The 22,386-nt window shown below is 41.4% G+C and overlaps 1 protein-coding gene across 1 annotated transcript in view; it reads left to right on the forward strand.

The window, feature by feature from the left end:
- Window positions 1-454: 454 nt before the first annotated feature.
- Window positions 455-22,386, forward strand: part of AHNAK2 (AHNAK nucleoprotein 2) — a 54,931-nt gene continuing 32,999 nt past the window's right edge. The window contains exon 1 of the mRNA XM_071745397.1: window positions 455-591. The gene's annotated coding sequence lies outside the window, so the exon portion shown is untranslated. The remainder of the gene's footprint in view (window positions 592-22,386) is intronic.

The following is a 22,386-nucleotide window of genomic DNA, read 5'->3' on the forward strand; positions in this document are numbered from 1 at the left end:
TAACGTTAATTACCCACTTATGTCCTGAAGCAAGGCTGGGAATGAATTTCAGGAAAAGAGATGTTTGTTTTGCGCGGGCGCCCACATCCCATATACTTGCAGTCCCGCGGAAATTGCCCCGTATCCCCACCCTGTGTACGCTGGTGCCTGGAGATGTCGGCAGGGAGAAGGCAGGGAGCTGAGGGAAACCCTTCTGCCCCCTTCCCTCCGTGTCCCCCAGCACGGAAAAGCCTGAGCAGCAACAAGCTGGCTGCTCCTGCCTCAGCTGAAGCCCTACAGCTGTTGCCTTAGCGGAGAGAGAGAGAGAGAGGGATTGGATTTCACGGGCTGTGTAATCTGCGACAGCGCTCTCGGGCGTGGGGATCGCAAGAAGCCTCACCCAGGCTCAGCCATCCCCTTTCTGCCCCTAGAGGAACGCCCCGGTCGACATAGAAGGAAAATTGTTTGCTGAATTTCTGCACAGCCCTCCTTCCAATTGCTGGAGAGCGAGAGAGAGAGGGAGTGAGAAAGAGAGTTGAAGGCAGGCTCTGCGCTGGTGTTCTGGGCTATTTCAACTTCAGGGCAACTCTAGAGAACTTCAGTTATTTTTTGGTAAGTTTTATAACAAAACTTTCTTTTTCTTTCTTTTCAGTCTCTGATGCATATTGCACAAATCTGCAGTAGCTGGTGGGCTTTTAAAATTGTAGAGAGTTGTGGATGTGCGTATTTCATGTCCTTTGATACAGAAACTGGACATTCTCATTGTAAAGAAATAATGTTCTGAGCTGCTGCTAAGTGGAACCTGGAGACGCTGGGGGTTTAGCCATACAGCTGGGCAAAAGTATGGCCAGAACTTCAGCCAGAGCACATCCCACCTGGTGCAAAGCTTTATCTCTTTCTTATGTATGGGAAGAAGTGAGATCAGGGATGAATGAATGTGTTCAGCTTTATTAAAATTTTCTGTTCTATCTTTTTAATGCCTGGGTTTCAAACTTGTGCACTAAACCTCCCAAAGCTTCCAGGGAGATGTTGGTTCTTAGTCCTGCACACACCCCTCCATTCAGTAATCTCTATTCCAGATCACGCATGTTGTTTTTCTTACTTCCTCTGTCTGTATACTTAACCCATCATACAATCTCAAAGATAGTGAAGCTCTCCCTTGTTTAGTACATAGTCCCAGTTGTTGCAGTGATCTGCAGGGTTCAAACTGCAAATTACTTGTGGAGTTGTTGGTTTCTGACAATTACGAGTTTTCTGGGGTTTGTTGTCCCTGTAGATACGTTTCCATTTTTATACTATCTGTGCTTCTACTAGAGAAATTATATTTGTGTGGTTATTATATCTCAATAGATATCATTTGCAATATATATATCTATCATAATACACTGACTTGGAAGTAGGATCTCTGTATGGTAGTGGTATTTGAGACTAAGATTAACCTTGGAACATTTAAAAAACAGATCCATAACCTTGTCAGTAGAAGCTGTATCCAGTTCATGTTCACTGCAAGGCTGCTGAGGCTAGTTCACAAAATGCTAGGAATTTTTCCTGTCCACCTGTCTAGGTTCTTTGCCCTATCCTCATGCCTTCATTTGTGTTCCTGAACACATGAATAGAGATTATTTGAAGTAGCATTTGTATCTGTAGAAAGAATGAAAAGTACACGTTCGTAAAGCTTTGATAGAAAAGGGAAAGACATTGCTTACATGAGAAAACACCAAAAGTCTATCCCTCAAAAAAACCAAACCAAACCAATTTTCCTGTATAATTTATAAAAGAAGAAACCCAGAAATCTGAAAGGTGGCTCTTAAGAGATACAGTACTTAGCTCGTGATCACCTGTTGCATGCCTGAGGAAAACTTTTTAAGTATTGTCTTGCTATGTCTCTTACAATAATAAAGAAAAACTATAAGGGTACATCCAAGCAAATTAGAGGAAAAGCAGCCTACGACAGCCAGTGTACATCTGAAGTCTATCCTAACACGTCTGTCCTAACACGTCAAAAGTCCAGCATGAGAAAGTGTCAGATGTTTAACAGCACAGGAAAGCGTATACCTTAGCCTCTCAGAATTTATTGGGTTTTATTAGCTATGTTTAAAAATTACAAGTGTGACTGGAACTCTTTATTGCAGTAACTCTATAACAATGGAGTTAACAATAACTCTTCAGCAATACACTGAACACTATAAATCTGCATGTGGTGCTGACATGTTCCATGAGGGCTGTAGCTTTTCTGTGGAAGCATGTAGACTTGTTAGCTAAAACTGCATTTTACTATCTTTGGTGTGGCACTCTTGTAAAGTAAACTACTATTAGATTACGAGGCATGTGTAAATCTCCGACTGAAGTTGGTTTGACTCAGTCAGTGCTTGTAAGCAATCCATTGAGGGTGGCTGCCTTCCAACCTCCTCTCCCGTGGGTGTTAAAGTCTTCAGTCAGCCAGGGCAGCAGTAACTTCTAGCACTGATTTGCCAGGGGTTGGAGATGGTGTGTATTTTCTGCTTTTAATTGTCTTGGACACTCAGTCTGTATTCACAACTATGAGGTCAACGTGCCTCTATTCGCTTTTGGCTGTACTTGAAGCTCATCACTGAAACAAAATCCAACAGCCTGTAATGCACGGTCAGGGGAATAGCTGTGATCTGACTTAACCTCCTGTTGCCTTCAGTGGCTTCAGCAACCTGTGCTCCAAGGCACTCTCCTCCTGGAAGCCACGCTAAGAGCTTCACAGGCACTTAACACTGTCAGTGTGAGGAAAGGAGTAGGACACTGGGATCTTACTGCAGTATCATGTCTTCTGTGAAGCCACAGGAATGTATATTCTCTTGGTTTGAACCTCTAAGAATGCACAGAGAGTTGTTTTGTTTTGTTTCTTGAGTTTTCTACTAGGGCAAAGAAGTCAGTTCATCCTGTGCATGTGTAAAACACTGAGGGTTTTAAGATTTTTTTTTTTTCCAGGATTCCTCACGTTAGGAGATGTAAATAATCAAAACATAAGGCAGTGTATTTGAAAGGTGTGAAAGTTACTGACTAAATTCTGAGCAAATACTTGAGTAAATAGATTTAATCTATTTTTTACATCTAGTTATTTTTGCATTCTATAATGTCCCCCACATCAGGAAGCAGCAGAATATGCACTGGAAAAATTAGGGTTTCCACCTCTGGAAAAAATCTCACTGTATTTCTGGGCTCTGTCTTGCCAGTTCAATCCAAACCAGTAAGGTTGCAAAAGGCCTCAACTTTAGCCCTGTTCGGAGCAAGGAGAGGACCTGTCCCTCTGCACTGGCACAGGCAGATGAGCAAGGATGAGCTTTGGCTTTCAGGCAGTTTGCTACATCCCTGAGCCCTAGTGCACTAGAAAAGTGTTTTTCTGACAACATCATTTTAACAGCTGCTGCCTTTCCCACTTCCCTTAGCTGTAACTTCCAGTCTGCCCAGCAGGGTTTTCCCTCCAAAGCCAAGAGGTGGAGCAGCACGGAGCAATGTAGGGGATTCAACCCATGACAGAGCTCAGGTTAAATCCTAGCAAGAGTAGGTTGCCACCTCTCTACATGGAACAGAAATCAAAACAATGCTCTTGTGGCAAGACAGATCCTTTGGATGACCCATAGCTGAGTCTAGCCCTGGTGCAGGAGGGTTGCTGTTTCACCTAGAGAAACTTGGTGAATCCACACATTTGCTCATCTCCAGATTTTAAGGTCAAGTCTGGAATTCATTATTTTATATTGAAAAACAAAACTGCAGGTTGGAGGTAACTTTTCACATACTAATTACTTCCTACCAACATTTTTGCTTTCTGAAGGGAGGCTACAGATAGCCAAATATCAGGAAGTAACCACTGCCTTACTGCAGAGAAGGGTCTAAAGTTTTCTATCAGAGAAGGGGAACCCGTGGTTTCACCATCCAGACCTGACCAAACATGTTGTCCAGGGTGGCTGGAACAAATCAAATATGTTATTATTGCATGTAGGCAATAAATAAGCAAAGGTAACTGATAGGGGACCCATCTGCTCTCATGGCACAGAGACGGCAGCGCTGCAGGGAATGGGTCCCAGGCCTAGGGAACAGCCCAAATCCCAGTGAAATTCCATGAAGCTGGAATGCAAATGCCTGAAGAAGAGTAGGCACCAAGCCCACTTCATCTGCCCAATAAAGATATCAGTGTCTTCAGAGGGCAAAGTTATCTGTTTTTCAAAAACACAAACAAGGAGATAAGGTTTATATCATTTCCAAGCCTGCTGATAAATGCTCACGACTCCAAAGACATGGTTACTGTTCTTCAGTGTTGGGCAAATATTATTTCTTTTCTGTAGTTAAGAGGACAAACACTGCTTGATTTTGGTAATGGGGGGCTATGCCTGACATTTGCAGAGTTGGGGGAGCAGCTGTTAACCAGGCAGCCATCTGATTTTACATACCTTGCTACCTGCCCACTGACCTGCCAGCCCTCCCCCTTGAAGAGCACTAAATTTGCAGCCTCGCTCAACCAGCACTGAAAAGCAGAAGTTTTAAGCTGCACTTATTTCTTCCCATTTCTACAAGTCATAGCTAAATTCTTTAATCATCTGTTATAGATGTAAAATCTTCCACCTTGCAGTGAGTCCTGAAAGATCCCACATTTTATTAATCCAATCATCTTTATTTTTCCTACATACCCTATACTCTATATCAGCCCCTGAAAGTTAATGACATTCAGCTTTCCACATTTCTTCATTTTTTCATGGTGTGGTTTCCCCCAGCACCCAGCCCTTTGACTGTCATCCAGATACGACACTTTTCCCTCAAAATAAGTGCATGCAGGAACTTTTCTTTTCCTCGTCTCATGTTATTCACATTTAATTCACAGAGCCAGCCTTAGAAGAATTATTTTGAGGAGTGGATTCCAAAATGAAAATTTTAGCATGAAGAAGAAAGTCAAAGGGCATGCATGCAGAAGCAAAAATAAGTTTAATAGTGAATGGAATAACAACTTTTCTACACAGCAAGAACTTCTTTATCTGATACCTGATGAGTTACATTCTGAAGGGGGGAACTGTCTGTGTGGGATTAGACATTGCTGTTCTGAAAAGTACTAAGAAAGCTTCTGATGAACCTCAAAGTGTTTAGCAGCTCTACCCCAGGCCATATAAGCATCTGAAAGGCTGGCTTGGGGTTTTGTTTGAAATGTTTTATTGGGAGGTGTAGGAACCAAATATCTATGCAACTATAATGAGAAAGGTGGTGGTTTCAATTGCTGGTATTTCCTGGTGTGAGCTGAGGTTTCTCTAGTCTGGCTTCTTAAATCAGTCAAAAGCAAATAATTTACAAGAATGACAAAAAACAGCAAAAATGACATTGAACATATCCCAGATATTTTCATATATGCCAGAGCTCATCTGATTTATAATTAAGTGAAAGGTTGCATTGATTTTCATATTAACTGTGTCCTCACTCCTTCAGGTTGACTTTTTAACATAATGGGCTTGATTATGAGAAAAAAAATTTATTTGCACAGCAAATAGTTCACACAACTCAGTGACTAATTAAAATAACCAGTTATCCAGATTCCATTTTGGCAGCAAACAGCATTTTCACAGGTGAATGACTACATCTGGCATTTGTATTCATGGTGATGGATGCTTACAAAGAGAAATGATGTGTGCAGTTGTGATGCTAACTTATTAATCAGGCTTCCTATGCACAGACAGTGCTTGAGTGTCCATGAAGGGTAATACATTCCAAGGCTCTGCTATCACTTTTTTGGGGGCATGTGTTTGGCTGCAAAATTATTGACTGCGTAAGTTGTGTAAAACAGAATTTTGAAAGGTATTTCACACACAGGTATTTATATAAAGACATTTCAATAACTTACAGAGCTGGATGGAGGCAGGACCCACACTGAACAAAAGGAATACTCTTAGTAATGGCACTGTGATCTTACTTCTGTATTTGGATTATATGTCCACAGTGGATTTTACAACTGCTTCAGTCACTCTAACAGGAATCTGTGAATGAAATGGTTCGGATAAAGATAGCAGGAGAAATCATTATTTTCTTTTTTAAACTGTCCTTCCTCAGAGGTAAAAAAGAAGCTTTTGGATAACTGCACAGGGTTATGCCAGGAAAGCTCATTACAGAGGTTAGCACATTAGTTACATAATTATAATGTATGCATTGCATGCCTCACCAGCCAAGTATATGAACCTTATTTATTCTAAATAAACCTTAAAGCCCAGAGAATAAGCCCAGCACTTGGAGATAAGATCAAGAATTAATGTAAACTAAATATACCAGTTTGTTTCTTAGAAAGAAAGCAGGGTGCTCAGAGCATGTAAAAACAAATCATCCCTAGGTCTCATGGTGAGGAGATCCCAGCAGCTGTCAGGAGTCTCCAGGGAGCTCAAGCAAACTGTCGACTGCACTTTTTCCTAAAAGCTCTGAACCATGCTTCTCCCTCCGTGTCTCCCTTTCTCCCTTTTTCTGCTTTTCTGTTGTGGATAAACAGTCACGGTCCTGCAGAACGGATCACATCTCAACCATGTGGGCCAGCCCTAGTCCATGGGGCTTGTCCCAGAGACCTGGAACATCATTCATCTGCTGCTGATGATGATGATGGTGAGCACAGCAGGTCTGGGGGCATGGGCTGGTGTGTGGCAAATGGGATATGATGTGGACTTGGCACAGGGTGTGTCCATTCAGAGGCCAAGTTGTTCAGAGAGTCTTGGAAAATACAACATCCCAGAATGGCAAGAACTCCACAGATGTAGACTGATGAGACAACCCCATGCAGCAAAACCCCTTTCTCACCCATATGGGCAACCACAGCCTTTTTAGCCCAGGGGAAACAACTTGTAGATGCTGCATCAGACCCAGGCACTGTGGAGCCTGTATGCAGCGAGCCACACAGCAGTGGGCAGGGTGTTTGGGGTGTTCTTGGTGACCCTGCAGCCCCCACCACTCTCAAGTGTGTTTTATTACTTCACTTGCACTCCTTTGTGTTTGGGGCTCATTGCTAGTTCATGTTCAGCCTCAGCCCTGCTTTGAAAAACGGGGGTTGGAGTCAGCAGCTCTGCACCCAGCCATGTGATAGGGAAGCAGAAGCTTTTGCAACGCTCTCCCAAGCTGTGACATGCATTGAAAACTGGTCTTCTGCCAGCAGTCCTCTGTGTAGGGAGCTTCTGGCAAATTCAGGTGTGGCAGGAACACCTCTCCACTGTCACGCTGTTATTTCATAGCCTGGGCTGACAAAAATCAGGCCCCTGGGCAGCACAGATGGATACAGCCTGTGAGCCTGGGGCTTTCATTTGCACCAGAGCAGAGGGAGGGTAAAAGCGGTAAAAAAATCCATGAAAACGAGTGTTTTCTAATTCCTTCAAATCCTTCTCTTTTACGTGCCAAATAAGGGACAGAGAGGGAGGGAAAGCCATCACCCACTAATCCAAAACAGGAGCTGGTTGTCTCACCAGCACAAACAGACCACGCTAACTCCTCCACTAGCTCCACTCTTGTGAGGAGGCAGAGATAGATTCTGATAAAGCTTTGGCTCTTGGACACACTTGGAACCACGTGCAAAGCCAGCCAGAGCCTGTGTGCTCCAGGAAAGGGAGCTGGGACTGGCAAATAGCAGCAAGGAGCAGAGTCCTTCACATGGCTGCAATAACTCTGAGAAGTTTCCTGCTTTGCAGAGGCTTTGCAGAAGGCAGTGTCTCTGTGACCAAGGCACACTCGAATCAGTCAAATTTTGCAGAAAAATGACACAACCCAGCCATATTTGTCAAGTCTTGTTCATGTCATTTTTTGCTGTGGCAGTCTGATGTCAGGTTAAGGTCCCCAGTGTGTTAAGTGATATATAGGCACCTACCCGGATGTGCCTCGGAGGAGTTACAAGCTTTGTGTCAAGCTAATCAAGCAAAACAGAGGTGGCAGTAATGAGGAAATAGTGGGAACAATTTTACAGAGGAAGAAAGAAGGCTTTTTTTTTTTTTTTTTTGATTGAGTTTTGGTTTGTTTCATTGTCAAGATCTCAGAAATTCTCAGTCATAATAAATCCCCATTAGCTGGGGCAATGCTGTGGATGCAATTATCCAGCATGTGAGTTCCTGCAAAGTGTTCATGGTGCAGGCAGGTAGTGTGACTGCACATGAGCACTGATCTGCTACCTGTGGGACCTCCTGCTGCTGTCCTGCAGAGGGATGGAGACTTCTCCTTAGAGACCTGTATGCAACATCTTTCCCTTAACACCTACGTTTGTTTTCTAGTCAAGAAAAATGAGGGAGGTCTGCAAAAAGGAACCATGTATTTTAGGCAACCTACAGCTGTTTTAAGTTTTTGTCTCCAGTGTCACACCCATTGTGTGTTCCAGGGAGCGAAGGATACAATGGGAAATGCTGCATTTCTTTTCGGTTTTGCCCTGCTCCCTTGATGCACCCTTTGGTAGCCAAAGCAGCACATTGGCAATGGAGCTATAGCAACAGCAGCACAACTCCTACAGCTCCCAGTTGGGTTTTTATGATGACAGGCAGGAAAAATGAAGTGGCTTCCACCTTGAGGCTGGAAAAAAAGGCAAATAAGAGTGTGTTCAACTGCTCAGAGATCTGGACTCACCTTGGGCTGACAGCAGTAAGGATATTTTGTTGACAGAACATGACGTACTCCCATGGAAATGAGATTTACATCACTCTTGAAAAATGCATGGAAGTGGTCCTGCACACAGACACCGTTAGATAGCTTAACGAGCAAATCTTAAATATTTGGTTGTTCTGTTCACAAAAGAAATTAAAGGAAAATTGCTTTTAATTAGATGTCATTCCTTAAGCAGACTTGAGTGAATTCGATGCAGGAACCATCCTGATAGACTTCCCCACCTTTCAACACAGTAAGGAAGTATAGAGACTAGTTTCAAAACTTAGAAAAAAAAAATATTTTTAACAGTGGCAGATCTATTCATTGTTGTACTGAGTTACAGTAGTGTGTTTGTATTTTTGTAATTGGTGCTTCTTTGCAAAGTTATGTATGTTTATACAGTGCGCATCTACATATTAGTATTACTTTTTTTTTTCTACATACTTTTTTATTTTTATTTTTCTACATACTTAGATGAATTTTGCACTCATAGGCTAGTTGGCAAAGAATCCACTTTTAGTTGTCCATTCGGGCTGGATTCAATAGAAATGTTGGCTGACTTCACTGCAAGCCTTGGAAACCATCGGAGCATTCAAGGCTCAGGCAGTCAGATGTCTGCTTTAATTTCTACTGACAAAGGAAAAGGAGGGATGAGTCAATGTAAAACATTTCCTTCCAGCATTGAGCTAAGAGAGGCAGCATGGTGCAGGGAGGAGGTGGAATCCACGACATCTGGATTGTATTTATTGCTGGCTCTGCTGCCAACTTGCTTTGTGACTTTCTGCAAGTCGGTGTTGCTACCTTCCTTTCTGGGAGGCAGGGAGAGCTCACCTGCTTGTGCCCTGTGCTCTGAGCAGGTGCAGGGACTTTCTTGGTGACCGTGACCAAAAGCTGCCACTGCCAAGCTGGATGTTGATACCTGCCAGGCACTCCTGTCTGGGTGATCGATACCCTAGAGGGTGCAAGAGGGATAGTTATGCTCTTTGAGAGAAAAAAGTCACAGGAAATGAGGTAGCTGTTTTGAAATAAGTCTCTGTATTTTGCTTCCAGTACCCAAAGCTATTTTCAGCTTCTCAATTTGAGGGAAAGAAGCCTGGCAGCTTTTTTTTGCTTTTTTTTTCTATAAGACACATTTTCTGCCAAATATGAAGAACTGAAAAGGCATGTGAAAGAAAAGAGAGAGCTGATCTCAGGCCATATCAGTCAGAATTCCAAAATTAATACGATGTAGCATGACGTATATCAGTTTTATTGAGGCCAATGGGGGCTTGAGTAGGCATAAAATGAAATTTCAGTACTTCTGTGATCTTCCATTTATATCACTGTCCTGTTTAACCTAGTGGTAGGTCAAGATGTCTGTCATGAATACTGCCATGGAAATACCTGGAACACCAAAGCTTGGCCAGACCTCTCTCTTCACAAAGTTGTATATGATTTCAAGACTCTCTACTGAGTGTTGGAATAAATGATGGAAGAACTTGCCATGAATTGTGATAATCTTATGCCTTTATGCACAGCACAAATCTGTGAATAAAGATGCAATATGCAGGCCAGAACCAGACTAATTGGTATCAATAGAAAATATTGATAGAAACTGACCTATACACTACACAGTAATACTCCCCTTTATTATTCTTATTTTTTCACTCCAGAAAGAATGAGGTTATTAAGAATAACAGGGCAACACTGATACAAATTTTGTCTGACATAATGTAGCTTTGTTGCAAGCTGTCCTAGTTTAGGAATCAATTTGGCTGTATTGATTTTCTCTCCTTTGCAAGGTACATAGTGTATTCTCCTTCCCACAGTAACTTCTTTGGCAACCTGATTTAGTCAAGTGAACTGGGGTGCAAGTTCAACCTCTGATGGGGTGGGTGGTGCAGTCCCATCCCCTCTCTGTCTCTGCCTCCCACCCTCCCTCTCTCCATCCTTCTCTCCCTTTTCCTCTTCCAGTAGTCTGACAGAGAGCTCCTTGGGCACCACAGTGGTATTGTACAGTGTAATGAGGTGTCAGTCTTGGGACAGGCTCTTGGAAGCTACCAAAGTAGAAATTGTAGTAGGAATTAATTAAGAGAATAGCAGTTTCCTGGGTGTCAAGGCAGAGTGTAAAAATCACCTCAAGTAAAGTAGTCTGAATGTTTTGAAGTGTGATCCAAAGCTTCTCCAGACTTCTGAGGCTTAAATCCCTCCTTAAGACTTAGCCAGGACTTCCTGCAATGTTCTCTAAGCCCTGCAGAGGCAACTTGGCAATGTGCAATAAAGGCTCAATCCGAAGCACTGTGGGTTAAAGCCGGTTATTCCCACAGTTCCCATTTCCTAATGTTTTCCACTCATGATGTTCTTCACTTCTAATGTTCACAGTAGCTCACGCCAAAAAAGGTGTTTCCTATCATGTTCTCCTCACATTGTGTGTTGTGGCGGTTTTTTTATTCCATATTTTCAATCCCCAGAGAGCTAAGGTTAGTCATAAACATGCTTTTGGCTATCATTTTCATGTGTGGTTTGCTATAGCAACAAACAAAAGCATTAGTCAGAAACTGGCATGAAGCTATAAACACATATTTTTTTATGATATTACCCAGAGTTAGCTTAATTTATGTGGTACACTGTTGCCCCAGAACTGCATCGTTCTTAGGCTATTCTACTTCTTGAACAGGAACTTCATAGAAAACCCAGAGAAATAAGCAAGTCTGTTAACTGATGTTGTCACCTGAACATTACAAGCCAAACTCACCTATTGCACCGGTATAAATCCAGCTGAAATCCTTCAGAATATGCATTTTATCAGAGTACAAATTTGAATTTCCATCTATTGACTAAGAGGAAAATTATCATCAAGCAAACAAGTGCTCACTTTGCCTTCGCTGTTTTCATCTCCATAATTTTACTGCAGCAAAGTGATTAGAGGTTGGCATTGCCAGATTGCAGTAGATGATTTAAGTTCACTGCCAGCACACTTGGAAAACATTGACTGCAGCATGGCAGGAGAGCCAGGCTTAGGTAAAGAGAATCTCCAGATGTGCCTCTGCAGCACCAGGGAGGTGCAGCTTGTGCAGAGTTGGTGTCATCCAGCTGAGCTGGGGATGGGTCTGAGCAGCTTGTGCAGCAAGTACTGACTTCCTTGGGAAAGTGGCTGCATTGGTACTGATGTTCACTGTAGTCCCACAGCTAGACAGCTACTAGTCCCTCAGACAGCTCGTTTAAAGGGTGCACTGAAGGCTCTACACAAGTGATTTTAGTCTAGGCAGAGTAGCCACACTCCTTTTAATGCTTACTTGCAACCATTTATCTTCGCTGCACCTTTTCAGGAACTTGGGCCCTCATCTTTTTTGACAACCGCATTTAATAAAAAACACATGCATGAAAAATGTGTATTTCAGCATCCCTGAGCTGGCACTGCTCAGCAAGGAGAGCTTAAACTTCCCTAGAAATTGTTTAGATATGTTCAGACCTCTCTCTTCAGACCTCAGATGTATACCTGTGCAGTGACCCTTACTGCTGCAGAGTTGTGCAGAGTGGTTTATAAGTAATATCCACATGTGTACAAGAAACCCTCAGAGCCTTCTAATACCTTCCAGTTCAGAAGCCTTCAGCTGGAGAAGTGGTTGCACCTGCAAGAGAATAATCCTGCAATAATAATGTACTTTGCACCTGAGTGCAGAGGCCCTCTGAGAATGAGCAGTTGAAGTCCAAGGATCGAGAATAAGATCAAGCACCAAGTGTTGACCAGGCTGCATTCCAAAAACTAAGAGCTCTTTCTCCTAACCAGACCCATAAGCAGAAGAATATGCCCCAGGAGATCCACATTTGAGGCCTGACCCTTCTTGCTGTGCTTTGCTTTGTGTTGGTGGTTCTGGGTCCCACACGTGAGACACTGTCCCTGGTGTCTTTTCAAAGTCTTTTGAGATAATTTTACCAGTGTAGGTTTACCTGGTGTTTAAGTGTAAAAGGACCTGGTTTTCATTTAGCAATTGTTGAATTAGGACTTACCTGGTCTGCATATGGATTTTCTTTGACCTTTTCCTGTCTGTGTCCAACTGTATCAAGCCCTGCACTGAAAGATGCCATACACTTAGCTTCTTGGAAGACAGGAGTACTTGTCTCTTTCAAAAATTAGCCCAGCTCTTTTCTGTTTCCTTTACTCCCTTGTGGTCAGACTCCCCATAGCAGTGTTCAAAGCATGACTAAGTAGTGTTCAAAGTATTTGTAATGAAGGAAAAACAAGTTCTGCACTTAGTGGGGCTGCAGAATGCTGCCAAAACTGACCCCAACAGCACTATGCAAAAGCAAATATTTCAGCCATTGCTAAAACGTTATTGAAATCTCAGTTCATGGGGAACTTTGGGACTGCAGTATTGAAAAAGGTTACATTAAGAGGGTGGTGGTGGTTTTGTTTGTTGATGGTAAAGGGAAAATTATTCAACCTTGTAAACAGCAGACAGGACAACCTCACTGTAGCAATTTTTCTTCTTTTCTGGCTCCCTTGACAGTATGGGTATGGTGGTGGGGCAAGGAATGCAAATGCACCTTTCTTGGGAGAGAGAAATTCTCTCTCTGCTGCACATAATGAACCACAGCTCAGAGACAGAGAGCTGAGCCCTCACTGGGGCTGCTGGGTGAGTCAGGGTGTGAGAGACCATAAGTAGTAAAACACCATTGGTTTTAAAACACTCTTTGCAAGAATGTGCAGAAAAAACTACAGATGGACTGAGGGGCATCTCCAAGTGCCACCCATTCTACACCCTTGCACTCAAACTCTCCAGAGCTCTGCAAATCACAGCAGTCATTGCCAGTCTGCAAGCTGCTGGGTTGTCCTACAGCTGCACAGATATAAATTACTCTGAAGAAGCCACCTGAGAGAAGAACCAGCTCCACCTCCTTGTTGTAGATCTCAAGGACTGTAACTGGTACCATGGGATCTTCCTTTGCCTTGTCCTAGCTTTGCATTGGTACAAGGCTGTTGATTTCAGGAGACCCCTTCATCTAGCTAAAGGGCAAAATGTAATTTTCTCTCCCTTATGCATTAGTCTGAATCTAGCACAGCTGCTCATCAGGAAAAATGTTACTGCATCCCTTCAAAAAGAATATCTCCTCTTTTAAAGGAGTTAAAAAATATTTAACCTGTGTATGCATAGACCAAATGATAAAGAAACAGTTACTAGTTTCCAGAAGATCTCATTATTTGCTGATAAAAGAGAGGTTCACAATGTTTGAAACTTGTGAATCAGCCCGAGAGCTGATACCAAATCCAATAAATAGTCCTTTTAGTGCTTTCAAACAACTCCACCCATCTCTGTTCATTCACCAGTTACTACACCAGTGAACTGCATTGTAGCTACTTTCTTGCTCTTTTTGTCTTTCATCAAACAGAAATCCAGGACTGGAGCAATAGGTCTTTAAAAAAAGGGGTTCTCCCTGTTGTTTATACTAGCCTCTGTGAAACATAAAAATTAAATCTGTTTCCTTAGCTGTACTGTGTTTTCCTCTAATCTACTAGGTGAGCATGCTGGTTTGTTATTTTTGGGTGCTTCAGTGCTTGCTAGATGGATGACCTGGAGAGGGAAATGAGCACTTAAAAACCATATGCAAAGAGTAAATTTTAAAAAATATTTGTTTTTCAAAAATATAATGCAAAAATAATTTTTAATCTTCAATTTTCATTCTATAACCTAACATACACTTAATATTCCAGTGTTTTTCAGCCTCATATAATTGATTATTTCTAATATTAAACAATGAAGAGTAAGTTCACAAATATGATTTGCAAAATTATTTATGCAACTGCACGTTTAGAAAATGCCAGGGCAAGTTATACCTCTGCTGGGGAAAGATGTTCAAAAGACAAGTAAATAGCAACTGAAACAAAACTTTATTTTTGAGAAGAATTTGGTAGGCCACCTATTGAATTCTTTTGAAATCTGGCTTTTCTTGGGCTGAAAACCAAGTTTATAGCCCACTTATTCAGATTTTAATTACATTATATGACCAGAACTATACTAATTAACTTCTTTATTTGATTGAATTTATCTGTAAATGAGCTTTTATGTATTTGTAAACCCACAGAGTGCATCCAGAAATTCTCTCTGATTTTAAAGGAACTCTCTTACACCACATGAAAATAAGAGAAAGTGAGCTGTGCCAAATACTACTTTGCTACCATCACTGTTTATTGACAGAAAAGATTTTTATCTTAGCAAAGTGAGGGAACTGCTAGCTTTATCTTTGATGTAAAACATTTTCCCATAATAATTTTCTGTCACCTTTATCCCATATCTCTTGTGTGACATATACATTAAGGAATTTAAAAACTTAAAAGATATTTTCTTCTGTGGTGATTTACATCTGAACAAGTTGCCCAGGGAACTTTCTCTGAAACTGAAAACCTGTTTCCAAGAGCAGATATTTATATAAAAGCCCCCATAAAAGGTTGTGGAAAAGCTACAGTGTTTTTGCTGCATTCCTGTTTCAAGAGGGGCTATGCCCAGCATACCAGAGGAACGTGCAAAGCAACATTTCTCCATTAATCTTGCTACATCAGGGAATTAATTCTGCACTGAATTTTATCAGTCAAGCAAAGAGAAATGAAAAATCTTCCTAGATGGTATGGATCTTTAATGTGAAAAAAAATTATATATCTGTATGTATGTATGTATATATATGTGTGTTAATAGTGATGTTCCTAAAGCAGTGCTTTTGAAGAGTTTGGGCTAAAAAATTTTTTTTCTAATTTGGACTGTTAAGTGCCATTTATATAAAGCCTGCTTTGGGCTTTTTGCATAATGTTAATAGATCCTTTGTTCTTATCCTTAAAACCTATTCTTAAGGGGAAAATGTGCTCTACACCAAAAGCACCAAGAATTAGCATCCTCCTTTAATGTGCCAGAGAGAGGGCAAGCAATCAACTTCCTTTGCTGCCTCTCTGGATCAGTACTAGGCTACCTCTTGGGACAACCTGGGGCTAGAGCTACAGGTCCTCAAGCTATACTGACTCTGCAGCCAGCAAAATTCAGCCTCCAGGGCTGCCAATCAAGTCTACATGGGCAGAACAATCATTTTAAATAAATGTATTCATTTGATTAATTTCTAAATCTGAGCAGGGCTGTCTTTTGTCAGTGGAACAGGAAATCAGTTCAGGGAGAAGCCTGGATGCTTGGGGAGGTGAATCAGCAAGGAGAAGGAAGAGAAGGAATGTGGGAAGGTTAATATGTATGAGCTTTATGGGCCTTATCTGCAAGAGGCACTCACCTGCCTCTGCTTCTAGGCAAGTCATGATAGGAGCTGAGTTCACATCAAGCTAAAAGGGAGGATAGGAGGAATCAACTGGCTCTTGCTCTGGGAGGAAAGCAGCTTTGCCTTCACTTTTCAAAGCCTAGTGAAGGCATTTCTTTTAAGTGAAAAATGCTACAGCATGCCTAATCATCATATCAGATAACCACATAACTGCAGGGCAGTTCCTGTTAGGGTTTCTGAAGCTGGTAAGCAAGTGAGAACACATCATTTGTAACATGCCTCTGAAGTCCTTGAAATCCAGACCATCCAGATGGACAGTGACACTATGGGAGATTTTAGCTGGGTATCCATGCAATGATGTACCACACTGGCAGAGAATCATAAGTAAAAGCAGTATATCCCAAGAGATAAAATTGTTGAGAGTTCCAGGAGATAAAACCGTTGAGGATCACAGTGGATTAGACCGTCTTTATTGCTTTATTTGGCTGGAGGGTGGTAAGCAAATTGTTTCACTCCAGGAGCTAGGATATACATAAAAATTGCTAAAAAGTGACTCCCTTCTGTTACTGACTGTGTGAGAAGAGAATTCCTGCAGTCCTGGGAAAAGATCACAACTGCCAATTACGAGAGATGGTCCTAATGTCACACCATCCTCACAATTATCATGCACCATAACATTGTGGGATTTTGTGCAGGAAGGAAAAACACACACTAGGAACCCATTGTGTCACATAAAACTTGAGAGAGGGGAAAATTCTTTCCCAAGACAAGTAAACATACAGATGCAGGTGGGGACGTTACCCCTACCCACCAGGCAATTGTCAGACTCAAACAATGAGATGATACAGAACTTAGACTTTTGGGACAGAACCATTGAGTAGGGAGAAACAGCAGTGAACCTCTGGTCATCTGGTGGGCACCACGAGCATTTCTCCGGCTGCCTTTTCCACTACTTTGCCACTTGCAGTGTTTTACCAAGTGACAGAAGGGGTGGACCATGAGAGATGAAGTCATATATAAACCACTTATTAGACACCATTCGAATCATGTTCTCACAACAAACTTTGGTTGAGAGCTTCTTTTCAAGGACTCTTTTACTCCTATGAAACATGATTCTTTTTTAGCCAAAGATGAAATATTGGACTGACAAAATATTTTGGCAAATATTTTATTCTTGTACTAGAAGACTTATGTGAATCTGGCTGAATTCCATTTCCTATATAACCACGTAACAAAAAAATTATTGAAACTTATTAGCCCAGGGTCTGGGAAATTTCAATTTGAAAACTGAAAAAAAAAGAAATAAAAGGTTTGGAAAAAAACCAAAACAAAACAACACCCCCTCTGCTTTTCATGTTCTAAAATGACTCAAGATGAGAAAGGCTGTGCAGGTCCTCATCATAGTGATTTATCCTCATGCTCTGAAGTGTCCTATGGAGTCTATTTAAAGTTTATTTTTCCTATCACTGTAAAAATATAAAGCTCTTTTCTGATCAGTCTCATTAAAGGTTTTGCTCCTCTTGTGAAGTGTGAGCGGGCATACTTCTAATAGTTTTAAATCTGTGGGCAGGGTTTATCAGCGAACACACACTCACAGGAAAGCCATTCACTCCCCTTTTCATCTGGGGGCTCTTAGTTTCTCTTTTTATGGTAGTGTTTATGGTAGTGTTCTTAGTTGCCAGTGCTCTTCCACATCTTCCCTGATATTCATCAACCTGTAGAATAAGCCCTGTAAAATCCTAATGAGCTCAGTATGGGCTGTAAGAAACCTTAATTCCCTAGACATTTCTCCACTTGGATGTACTTTGCAGAGCAGAATACCATCCCTTCTGATAAAAGCAAGAGCTGACTTCATGAACAGGTCTCTGGCCTGGCGAGGAGCCTGATGATTGTAACTTACATGTATTTTTTTGTTTTTAGAAGGTTTTGAGACGAGATGATTTGAAGGTTTTTAATGAAGTACTCTAACCACCGACAAGGGCAGCTTAACATACCAAGGCGCTGAATCAAAACATCTTTTTCGTGCCTTGAATGGAAGGAAACTATTCACACGTTGTTTATTTGAGAGTAGCTGCTCTTTTAGCTCAGCTGTGATAGGAGCCCCTGCTTTTGGCCTCAAAGTCTGAGTTACATCCATCACAGCACAAGTATGCAGCCCAGTGACAGGGGGCATTACCAAACCAAGTGCAAAACAAAGGTGGGAGTATAGCTTAAACACAGGCCAAGCTGGTTCTGATAGCATCCTGCAGATAATAAGGCCTGTTAAAGCCCTTTAGCAGCAAAATCTTTATCTTCATTCCACAGACTAGTCCTTTGTCTCCATCCCCCAGAAGCAGGCAGTGAGACCAGAATTTCAGGGCTTGGTGGGGAGAGTCCTGCTTCCAGCCGCGAGCAGAGGGGAACACGCAAGGAGATGTGCTGTTCCTCATTTTATCATTTTTTTCTGAAGGCAGGAGGGCTGCTTTCTCTGCAGTGGCAATCCTTCATTTCAGAGCTGAGGATCTGGTTAGACTGGGTGGAGCCGCTGGGTGTCCCCGCTGTCTCCCTGGCAGCGCTTCAAGTGAAGTAACATTACATTCCTGCGATGGAGGGGTGGGAGCGGGAGGCAGCCTTCTCCGTGACATTGTGCCCGCAGCTCCCCGTTGCCGTGCATCCTGCCCAGATAGAGTGACAGCCGCTGCATTCCCCCTGCGCTCCTGCCGTGCCCCGCAGCCCTGCCCAGCAGTTGTTGTAACCCAGTCTGGGGGAACTTGCAGGACAATGGAATGAATCCAGATCTCTGGAATGTGCTAGGAAATCTCTGTAGAAGACAAATCTCTTGATTTTCGCTGGTGGGTTTTCTCGGTGTAGGTGGATTTGCTTACTGGCAATGTCCTGGGCCTGCTGGAGCTCGTGGTTGGGCCTACATATACTGTGCGAGAGCCTGTGCCATGGGCTGTGCTCTAAACCTCATGGCAGCCTCCTCAGGGAAGCTGACAAGTTCATGCATAAAGGATTTTATTTGCAGATGCTTGCAGGATCGTTTCCCTCACGGGAAGGATGTGACTCCAGCAAACTGCCCAGGAGGATCTAAGTGGTAGGGATGATTTCTGTGAACTGCCACCACACAGCCCCTCACACTGAGCAGGCCTACACACTCCTAGAGTATGTTAGTAGTTGGTTTTATTCATGGTCTTTACACTTACCCTTGGCATTTACACTTAACCTTGGCATTTATACTTGGAGATGCACAGCAGAACCTTAGGTGGGGTGTTAGAGCAGATGTTCTTTGCTGTGTAGCATCCAGGCCACAGTTCTGGACAACAAATCTGCCATGGTTTGTTTCTTTTTAACAAAAGACCTTCAATCATTACAAAATTGCTGGGCTTTTAGTCTTCTTGAGTGTGGCACAAGGTCACCCCTTCAATCTATAAGGAACTCACAAAAAAAACTGGGGGGGGGGGGGGAACAAAAAGAAATAGTGGAACATTCAGGCCAATTCTGATACCAAGCAACTATTTTTATGCTTGTACATATCATTTGCACAACATTTTTAGCACTGGGATTGGCAAGTCTTGGCTCATCAAACCAGTTGATGCTGTTAGCAGAAAACAAAGATCTGCTTGTGGATTCAGAAATCTGTAGCACAGCTGATTCTGGAAAGTGATGAAAATAGTTCTTTTAAGTGCCAAAAATTCATGTTCATACCCAAAATATTGGATATATTGAAAGAAGTGGTCCTTTTGCTGTCCTTGTAATGCAGTCTGTGAGGGCTTTAAACAAGAAATAATAATCTGATTTAGGCCATTTTTTGGTCATGGGATATTTTAGTAAATCACCCAACAGAGAATGCAATAGCTTACATGTTTGATGACCCTGCCTAGCTGAAGTGACATTTTAATTAGCTGGTTGGTCTACATTTATTCATCAGCCTGTAGTCTTCTGGGATACCCTGGGAAACCCAAAGAACCCACTACCAGGTAAATTTATTTAATAACTAATAAAAAAATAGAGACAGTGAATTGGAATTTTATAAAAAAGTAGATGTGGAAACTGAAGCACTGAGATTGCTAAAAAAAAAAAAAAAAAAAAAAAGTCAGAATGCTTGAATTGATATCTTTTTGTCCATAAGCTTGAAGAGTTTCTCTTAGTAAACTGAAGTCAGGTGAATTTACCTATCTCAAAAATTGCTCTTGAGAGGCCAAGATGAATGCCAAGCATGTGCATAGTGTTCCTGCTATCAAGTGCTTCCCTGAACTGGGACCTACAATTTAAAATATTCTAACTATTTAAAATATTCCCTATTTCAAATATAAGAAGTGAATGGGGAGAGGCTGCGGGACTTCGCAGCTGCACTGCTCTGGCGGCAATGAGAGCTCTGAGGGAAGGAAAGGAATCCCAGTAATTGTGATACCTGCAGGAGAGGGAGAACAAGCCCTCTGTTGGGGAAAAAAATAGGGCACACTATGTCCATTTTGAGGAATAGATTTAATTTTAGAACTAAGGATTATATTTTATTTAATTTAAAAAGGGTGTGTGTGTGTGTGTAAATTTAGAATTTAGAATTCTGGAGCAGTGTATTAGTAGTGACTATAACAGGCCCATGACAGGGTTCCTGAGGGCACAGGGACAGGCAGGTAAGCAGGTACAGGGCCTGATGACTGAAGGAAGAGGGGTCTGATACCCACTGCAGCTGCCCTGGCAGCAGTAGTGCACCTTATTTACAGTGAGACATAAACAGATGAGGGAGTAGTGTGACTCCTGCTGACCTATGTGTATGAATTCTTCACTGGGTCAAACATATGCCAGCAATGCCAGTGATAGTAAATTAGTACTGCTGCTTGTTTGTCTTGCAATTATTCACTCCTCCTCCTCATTAATAGAACAAATCAGATGATGTGCTTAGGGTGTGCTTTGCATTTGCAGAAGAGACCTGACCCAAAGATGTCCTACTCTTGCCCACATGTCTAGGCAAGAATCTTCTGACCAGCTGTGGACTCAAAGCTATTTATTTCCACATTACAGCATGAACAGGGCTGTTTCCTCTTGTAACTAAGAAGTGCTAAGCAGCAAACACAAAACCGTGGTAAAGAAAAGGCATAGGTTGTGATCTTCATATATTTACAAACACTAATAGGTAAATGAGCAAAGTATGCAAGTATTCACCTCTGGACAGATGCTTACCATAGCTCAGGTTTCTGTCTGTTAGCAAAAACAGTTGTAGAAGTGAAGTTAGGTAATTCATGCCAGTCAGTACATGGTGAGAAGGAACCTCTTCTCCTTGTGTGGGTATTGCCTGAGAATGAGGGATATTTAACTTGCACCTTTGTAAAAAAAACATTTGCATTAAAAACATGGCTCCTCTTTTCAGTTTTCATTTATCTACATTAAAATCCCAAGGAAAATAACGCTACAGCAGTATTTAACTCTGTCTGACAAAACCAGAAGAAAAATTAAATAAAATACAAAAATAAAATACAAAACAAAGCCACTTTTAGAAGGAAAGATAAAGCCTAAGAAGTTGATGCAAGGAAAAGTTATATGCTTAAAAATAAGAACAGATTACTACAAATTACTACATTAATAAATACACAATTATAAATTTAGCATAAAATCTTTGAAGGTAGAAAGCCCAGATCTAAAAATGACAGAGTAAAAGATACAATTTGTAAGCAAGGAAGGTCAGCAAGAAAATGATCAGCAAAGGACTTTAGAATTTCTTTTTTAAACATTTCTAATGTTCTCATTTATTCATTTATTGTTAATTTGATTTTAAAGCATACAGAGTGTGGTAAATTTATATACCATATATACCAGTGTCTCAGTTAAAACTAGGATCCTCTTCAGTTTGAATTCAATGAAATCATCTTGTTTTAAATAGATTACCATGTCTAAAAACAGTGGTTTAGGAAACTGTTACTCACTGAATGTGAATACAAAAAAAATAACCTGTTTTTACTTTTTTTTTTTTTGTTTTACCCAAAACAGCCTAGCTGGGTTTCTAGATTAAAGAAAAAAATTTTTTTTTTTAAAACAGCATTTAAAAAAGCAAACACAATTTTCAGTCATATGCTAGAAATTGTTCCAGCCTATATAACTCCTACTGCTGACTTTCAAAAAATTCTCTTGTTCTGAAGTCAGTTCAAGTGCCTATTAGAAGTAGTCACTGATGTAAATTCCATCTTGTTTATAAAACATTTTGAACAAAGCATTGATTGTCCAGAGTTTTTAAAAGAAGTAAAAACCTATAAAATGTTGGCATCACTGCTATTTGAGGCATGAGAATGACACGCATATAAATCATAGTTTATTGGCACACTCTTTTTTATGCAGAAAAAAGGCTTTGCTGAAAATGGAATTCATTGATGTACTGAAGCTCCCCTCTGCTACACATTTGTTTTTAAAGTATTCTAAATGAGGAAAGAAATGAATCAAATCTTAGTCTACAATAAGAAGTTTTGGGGCACAAGTAGTCTTTTATGGCATGGGTTAGCTGTAGTAGAGGGGAGAATTAATGTAAAAATAGGCAGAGTTTGTGGGAAACAGGGTGGATGGAAAGGCATCAGGGTGAAGCTTTGGGATGGAAGGTCATTTGTG

Source organism: Heliangelus exortis, chromosome 5 (assembly GCF_036169615.1).
Source record: "Heliangelus exortis chromosome 5, bHelExo1.hap1, whole genome shotgun sequence".
Taxonomy (NCBI): domain Eukaryota; kingdom Metazoa; phylum Chordata; class Aves; order Apodiformes; family Trochilidae; genus Heliangelus; species Heliangelus exortis.